The following is a 6,968-nucleotide window of genomic DNA, read 5'->3' on the forward strand; positions in this document are numbered from 1 at the left end:
TTTAAGGGCTTAATATTGTAATAGGTCTTCTCAGCTTTTGTTTTCTATGTAAATAAAATCCACGCCCAATGGAACACTAGGAGATAAGTTTGTTTTGGTTGTTACTGGAAAGGCGGTAGTCTGTAGCTCTTGAAACCTCACAGGGATGCTTTCATCCCCAGAAGGAGCCAGTGTTAGCCCTAAACTGGATCTAAGAACTCTCTAAGTATTTAAAAATCATTTAAAAGATGAAAATATCACAAGAGAAAACCCTCCAAAAGGCAGAAAAACACTATTGGGAAACGAAAACATAGAGAAAATAGTGAAAAATAGAGCAGCGGGGGCTTGAACAATGAATGCATAGCAGCCATCAGATTTGACCGATCACCAGTCCAGATTTGATCGGCAAATCGCAATGGAAACAGGCAAATTGAGGATATCGGCACATATCATATATGAGTTGTGATGGCAATCAACGGAGTCAATGAGGACTGTCGAACAAGTGCGTAGATCCATAGCCTATGTTGCATCGTAAAATCGCAATCAACCAACACAACAGAGTGCTCACCAAATAGCACAAGGTTATTGCAATATGCAATTGTGATCAACTGCATTGTGATATTGCATCGGAGCTTCATAGAGGAGCGGGTTAAATATGTGTGTGTGTGTGTGTGTGTGTGTGTGTGTGATGTGATTAACTAGACCCGATGAGAATAGAAACACTATTGTAAAGGATTTGAGATCCACCAAATAACATTTTTATATATTTTCATATATTTCGTTATTTAATGAAATACACAAGGAAAACACTGATGTGATCAAACCCAGACCCGAAAAGGTTTACGAATGAAAATGTATATTGTTTCAAATCCGAAGGAAGCCATTTTTATGTTATTTTCAATTTTTTAAACGTATTTCAAAAATACAAAGGGAAGCCTTGGAACAAGGCCAAAGCGTCTTGCGACAGTGATTGAGGATAGATCTGATAGGAGAATAGACTAGATTTAAGGACTTTTGAAGTTTGGATGAATAGTGTTTTTTTGGTGGATTTTCATAATTTGAATGCATTTCTCTGTGTTAATAGAAAGTGGCCATTTCATGGATTTCAAAGGCCTGACGCACTCATCCATGGCAGAATAGGGGGCTGCCTCTACTTACGGCGTTATGCAATGATTATTTAATGCTAGAAGAAGGATTCAAGTGGACAGAGGCCTAGAGACAGAAAGCCAAAAAGAGGGAAAAACAATAGCACGGTGTAGCCAAACCAACAAAAATGGTCATGGAATGTCTCTGGCACGAGCAAGCCAACTGACAACGTAGAAATTATACCAAAATTTGGTTATGATGTTGTTAGAAAAGAGCCCTCTGAACTCATGTTTGTCTGATTATGGCATCAAGTAGTTAGAAGATAGAGGGGATAGATTAAGACATCCCGAGCTTCAGAGAGCCCACGAGAATTGTAAAAAGCCTACAAATGGCTGAAAGCTAGAAGAAATAGTGGTTCAACTTTTGGAGACTGTGGAGACTCTGCTCCTCTCAGCGTCTCATCTTCATTCCATTAATATAAGCTTCTTTTGTTGTTACATGTTCAATTTCCATCTCCTCCTCTGCTCTAAGCTTGCACTTGAATATGTTATTCATGTTTTTCTTCTATGTCTAAATGCCAGATAACTATCATCTTATCTCTATGTTGATAAATTAGATTTGCAAGCTTCATTTACTTTCTGTAGCTCCCCATTCATATGTATTTATGTATGCATCTGCTAGTACAATCAGTATTCTCCATCTATCCATTAAATCTATAAAATATTGAGCATTAGTAGTCTAAAGCCTTGTCAAGCTCAGGGTGTTCATACATGTTTGGAGTGAAAACAGAGTTGAAATAGTCATCTGACTTGATCCAAACCCCAATCCATTCCAATAGTTCATAGAACGATATTGAAGATTTATATGTTTCCAGGCATCTCTGAGCTACAACCTAGGAGAGCTTCCTAGAGTGTTAATAGGTCCTTCAATGTTTTCCACATTGAATATGGAGTATTCTTCCCATGGAGACTTGAGACAGTATGGTCTCGAACTCCCTCAAGGATGATTCATCTGACCCTTGCCACACACATCTTCCATTCAGCCAACTCTTGTGCATTAGTTTAACCTGGCTTTGGGATTTCTTGACCAATGAAATCCTTCAACCCGTTGTCTTCTAATATAGCCTCCATGTGATCTTTCCATGCTATGTAATTCGAGCTACCTTTCAAGGCATACTCGAGTCTCAAGCCATAGAACGCCATTGACCAACCTGAAGTATGAGATGAATTCAATTTGTACCTGCAATCCTGAACTTCAAACTTTGGATTCTCTTCTCTGTATACTCTTCATAGCTCTGATAACCTTTTCTCCAATACCATGTAGAAATTCTGACTGTAGATTAACCTGATAATGCAATATAACTAAAGCAAAATACTTTAATATACCTCTACAATCAAACTCATGGAATCTTAATAGATTTGAGCAATATCAATCATACAACATATAAGCAGAAGAAGAATCAATGCACATGAAACACACAAGAATACTCAAGGGAAAGCCTTAGCTAAAATCCCCACTATCTCTATTATCATACAAGGTGGAAATATCACAGAATTACACAAAGCCTTAGCTCCCACTGCTAGCCAGCTATCAGTACAATCCTCTTGGATGCTCATAGGAAAAAAAGGCTTCTCACAAACCTTCTCTGTGCCCCCCAAGCCACCTATTTCCTTGCGTTGTTTCTCTTGGGTGATTGTACTATTACCAAATGTAACACTGATCACTCACACTGATCTCACACCCTGTAAAACTGTGGAATCTTCAAGGAACTCTCCCTTGACTACATGGATGAGTGTCCCCTATAGGAAAACACTAATAGTAACCTGTCTTTGACATTTAGCTTAACTGGGTCTTTCTCTAAATAGACATGCATGAGTTTCTGATGAGAGAATCTTCAGTTATCTCGAGTACACTAGTTGGATGCATGCATGCATTAACTGATTGAACTCACAATTAGTTCCTCAAATAGTTTGGAACTAATTTAACTGGACTTAACTCAGTAAACTGAGCTAACTAATTACAAATCAAATACAACTCATCCTTATCTCCTTAATTAAGGGATAATCTCCTCAATTTAATGGATAATTGTTGCATGACTTCACAAAGATTTCTAGCTTTAATTTCTCCAACTAAGTAACTCAATATGAATTAATTAGTTATTTTTCAAGCAGCTGGCGAGACTAAATTTGAATTTAAATTCTCAATTTTAATTCAAGGACAAATTAAAATTGGAATATTTTGGATTCTATTTTTAACATTTCTTGTTCCTATTTTCAACACATGACATCTTAAAGGATATCATAAATGGGTAATTCTGATTTTGATAATTTGGTATTGATGATTCATTTGAGATATTACTCAGCTGCTTGGAAGAACATGTTGCAGAGGTATAGATTAGAAAGATAACAATTGATATTATATATCTACAATTACTTGATTTAAGCTCAATTCTTTATGAGATCGATTGAGTGGAAAACATTATTTTTCATGTAAAATTATTAATGACATAAATATTTACAATAGTAAGGTAGGAAAGGTAACAAGTCACAAGATAGCCTATTGGTCGTGTTGGATCCAGTGACAGTAACATTCCTAATGGATAGAGGGAGCTATAATTATCTCTAAATTAATTGGTTTGGAAATATCCTATTCATTATGAAGGTAATGATTAATAGAAAGTGATGTAAAAAGTTAAAGGCAAGAACCATATCATAAAGGAAGAGCAAGAAAATTTTAAACTCCACAACAAATATGAAGGTCAAAGCTGAGATATGATATGATGATAAGAGAGAGGATCCCTTGCAGTTGCTACTATGATCTCCATGGAAGAAAAAGTAAACGATGAAAGAAAAAAATAATGATCGATATGATTGTGATAAACTCTCCTTGATTGAGAGGGAGAAACAAATATCCTTCATATTTGAAAAGGAGTAAGGAACTCCTCCATAGTTGAGAAGGACTGATGGTTGACACCATATTATCCATAGGTGTCATGCACTAGACTTAGACTAACCATCGTATGTCTACTGTATCACACTGAGAGGGAGAATGGAGGATTGGATAAGATTATAGGGACTAGTACCCCTTGAGGATTGGAAACCAAATATAGGAAGTAGAATTGTTGACCGACACTCTTTGAGGATATAACAGGGTATCCAATAGAAGAGTGGTCAAAGAGGATTGATATTATTTTAGGATTGGTAATCCAAGGTAATGATAAATCCTGGAAGGACATACCTTGTGAATGTTCAGATGGGATACATGCCTTGAGAAGCTTAGGTGTCCATATGTATTCCTCCTAACATTGTTCTCTAATATTGTGGAGAGTTAGAGCTTGATATTCAAAAGGCTTCACTATGTTGCTATTTGAAAATATCGGTCATGATGTTGATGCTTAAGAATATGGCTTACCAATCTCACTCTTGTTATGGGAACATTTCAGTTTGAGAGTACCATTATACCTATTATGAGATTATGAACACCTCCCTAGTTAAGTGGGAGTCTTAGAAAATGTAACTAGGTTTGGTATTCATAATTGCTATTGTATTTATGTAGTTATATATTTTATGTAAAAGATTATAAAGAAGAAAATAAATATTATTTTTCAATCATGGGTTCATTCTCAAGTCAATTGATCATCTAGATCAAGCATATACTTCATGCTTTTAAAGTTTAATGAATCTAAAGAGTACTTGTCATAATTCAAAATATTTTCTTAGTGTCAATTCCCATTTGGACATTGAAAATAAAGTGGAAAAATAAATTTCTTTGAGTCGAAAATGTATTTTTTGTACCCAAAACACCAGTTCGGCCCTACCTCATCAAGTCAACCCTGTAAGGGGTAATTCAACCTTCTGGATGTGTATAACTAGAGACAGTTTGACCTCATTTGAAGAACCACATAAGAAAGTTTGATCTCTAAGAAAATAAGACGAAAATTCAAGAGAAGAAGGAGAAAGAAAGAAAGAGAGATAGAAAGAACAAAAAAAACAAAGTTTTTACCCTAAAATCTACCCTACATTTCTCACATGTGTGAAATTATCAAGTTGTTGTAGGGACCAAAGTTAAAAATTCACTATAGTTCTATAATTAGGAAGATGGGGGCCGAAATTATGAATCTAGACATGGTTTGGAAGGTTTTGACTTGAATTCACTTTGACTTGCTGGAAGAGCTTGGAAGGAAGGTTGACTTAGGTCTATTGACAATGTTGGATACCACCAACATACATGGGATCTCCCTAATATGAGGTCCCAATTAGAACTCACACCATTTGGTGTAGGAGTCCCATCTGTAAATATGACCCAACTACCTTTTACTTAAAGGTGTACCTTGGATTAAGAAATTAGCATGAGAGAGAGGCACACATGTGCTTTTGAATGAGTAGAGGAGTGTGCCTTGTGAATGTTCAATTATATATGTATCAAGGTTATTTCACTATAGGGGAGATAAAGTGAGCCTATAAAAGAGAAGTAATAGTACTAATATAATGGAGACACACACACATGGATAAGAAGGACTCATTTAGCATCAAGTGAAATAGTTCACATAGATGTGATGATCATTACAATCATTAGACGACATTTCCAACAAGTTTAGCACTAAAGTCATCGAAATAGTTCAATTACTTCAGTACATGTGAAAGACAAAATCAATCATAAACATTAAAAGAGTAGTCTTAAAACATGGACAATACATGCACGAAAATGTGTTGGCCAATGTCTTCAAGTATTAAGAGAAAGTACCAAGATACATAAGTACAATGAGCATCACTAGCTGCAATAGTGGAGTGCTAGAGCCACTACTTGCTCCCTAAAAGTATTATCTCAATATCTCTAATTCCTCGTGGGAGAAGCCAAGGTTAAAATTCCCTTGCTTGAGTAGTGAGGATCCTTTTACAACTTGAGGCACGACATTTCACATCCTCATGACTCGACTTTCTAACTTCTAGTGAGTGTTGGACTTCTAAATGACTTTTGCAATTATATATGACTCTTGGAATTACATATATTTTGGCCTTATATACATGGCTCTTTTGTCCATACATGACTCTTAGACTTACAATTATTTATCTTTACAATGATTTCATGATTACATCATAACTTCCACATCATCATATGGTGAGGACATGACAAGTCACTATCATTGATAGCATGGAATCATAGTGACTGATGACATGGAGTTTCTTCAATAGGTGACATGGATGACACTCATGTCTTTGATTTTACATGAAGTTTTTGGTTTTTGATGTCTTCACCATCCAAAGGGTATTTGATCTCATGGAGTCTTTAGGGTTACTTTGATCATCAAGATTCCAATGTCTTCTTTGTTTTCAAATACTTCCTTTGAATGCCCTCGTTGCCCAATATTCTTCATGCATGTTTGAAATGTTGTTCTTTAAACACCTGCAACTACAATCACTCATGTAAAGAAAACATTAGCCTAAAAAATATCCTATTGTAACATGTTTCATGAATATTTTTTGTTCATGTCTTAACAATGCCCTCAAGAGGAGCAACGAGAACTTCTAGGCAAAAGGGCGTACTTCAAAAGGTTGAAGGGTTGAGGAGATGAAGCTTCAGAATGTGCTCATGTGCTCAAGAGGAGTGAGAGAAACTCAAGGGAGGGCGCAACACATAGGTCCAAAGGAAGAAGGATGAGGCTTTGGGCTTCCCAACTATGTTGTGCACTCAAGGGAGAGAAGGAGGGCACATGGCATAGAGTTGAAGGCTGAAGGGAAAGACTTTGAAGCTTAAGGGTATGCTCATGCTTTTAAGAAGGAAAATTAGCGTGAAATGAATCATTGAAGGCTAAAGGGGTAAGGATTCAAGTCTTCAGAGTCTGCTTATACGCTCAAGGAGGGCACACTTTTTCGAGTCGAAGGAGTGCACTCAAAGGAAGACTT

The sequence above is a fragment of the Pinus tabuliformis genome, chromosome 4_2 (assembly GCF_031772625.1).
Source record: "Pinus tabuliformis cultivar Carrire ecotype Pingquan chromosome 4_2, CPIR1, whole genome shotgun sequence".
Taxonomy (NCBI): Eukaryota; Viridiplantae; Streptophyta; class Pinopsida; order Pinales; family Pinaceae; genus Pinus; species Pinus tabuliformis.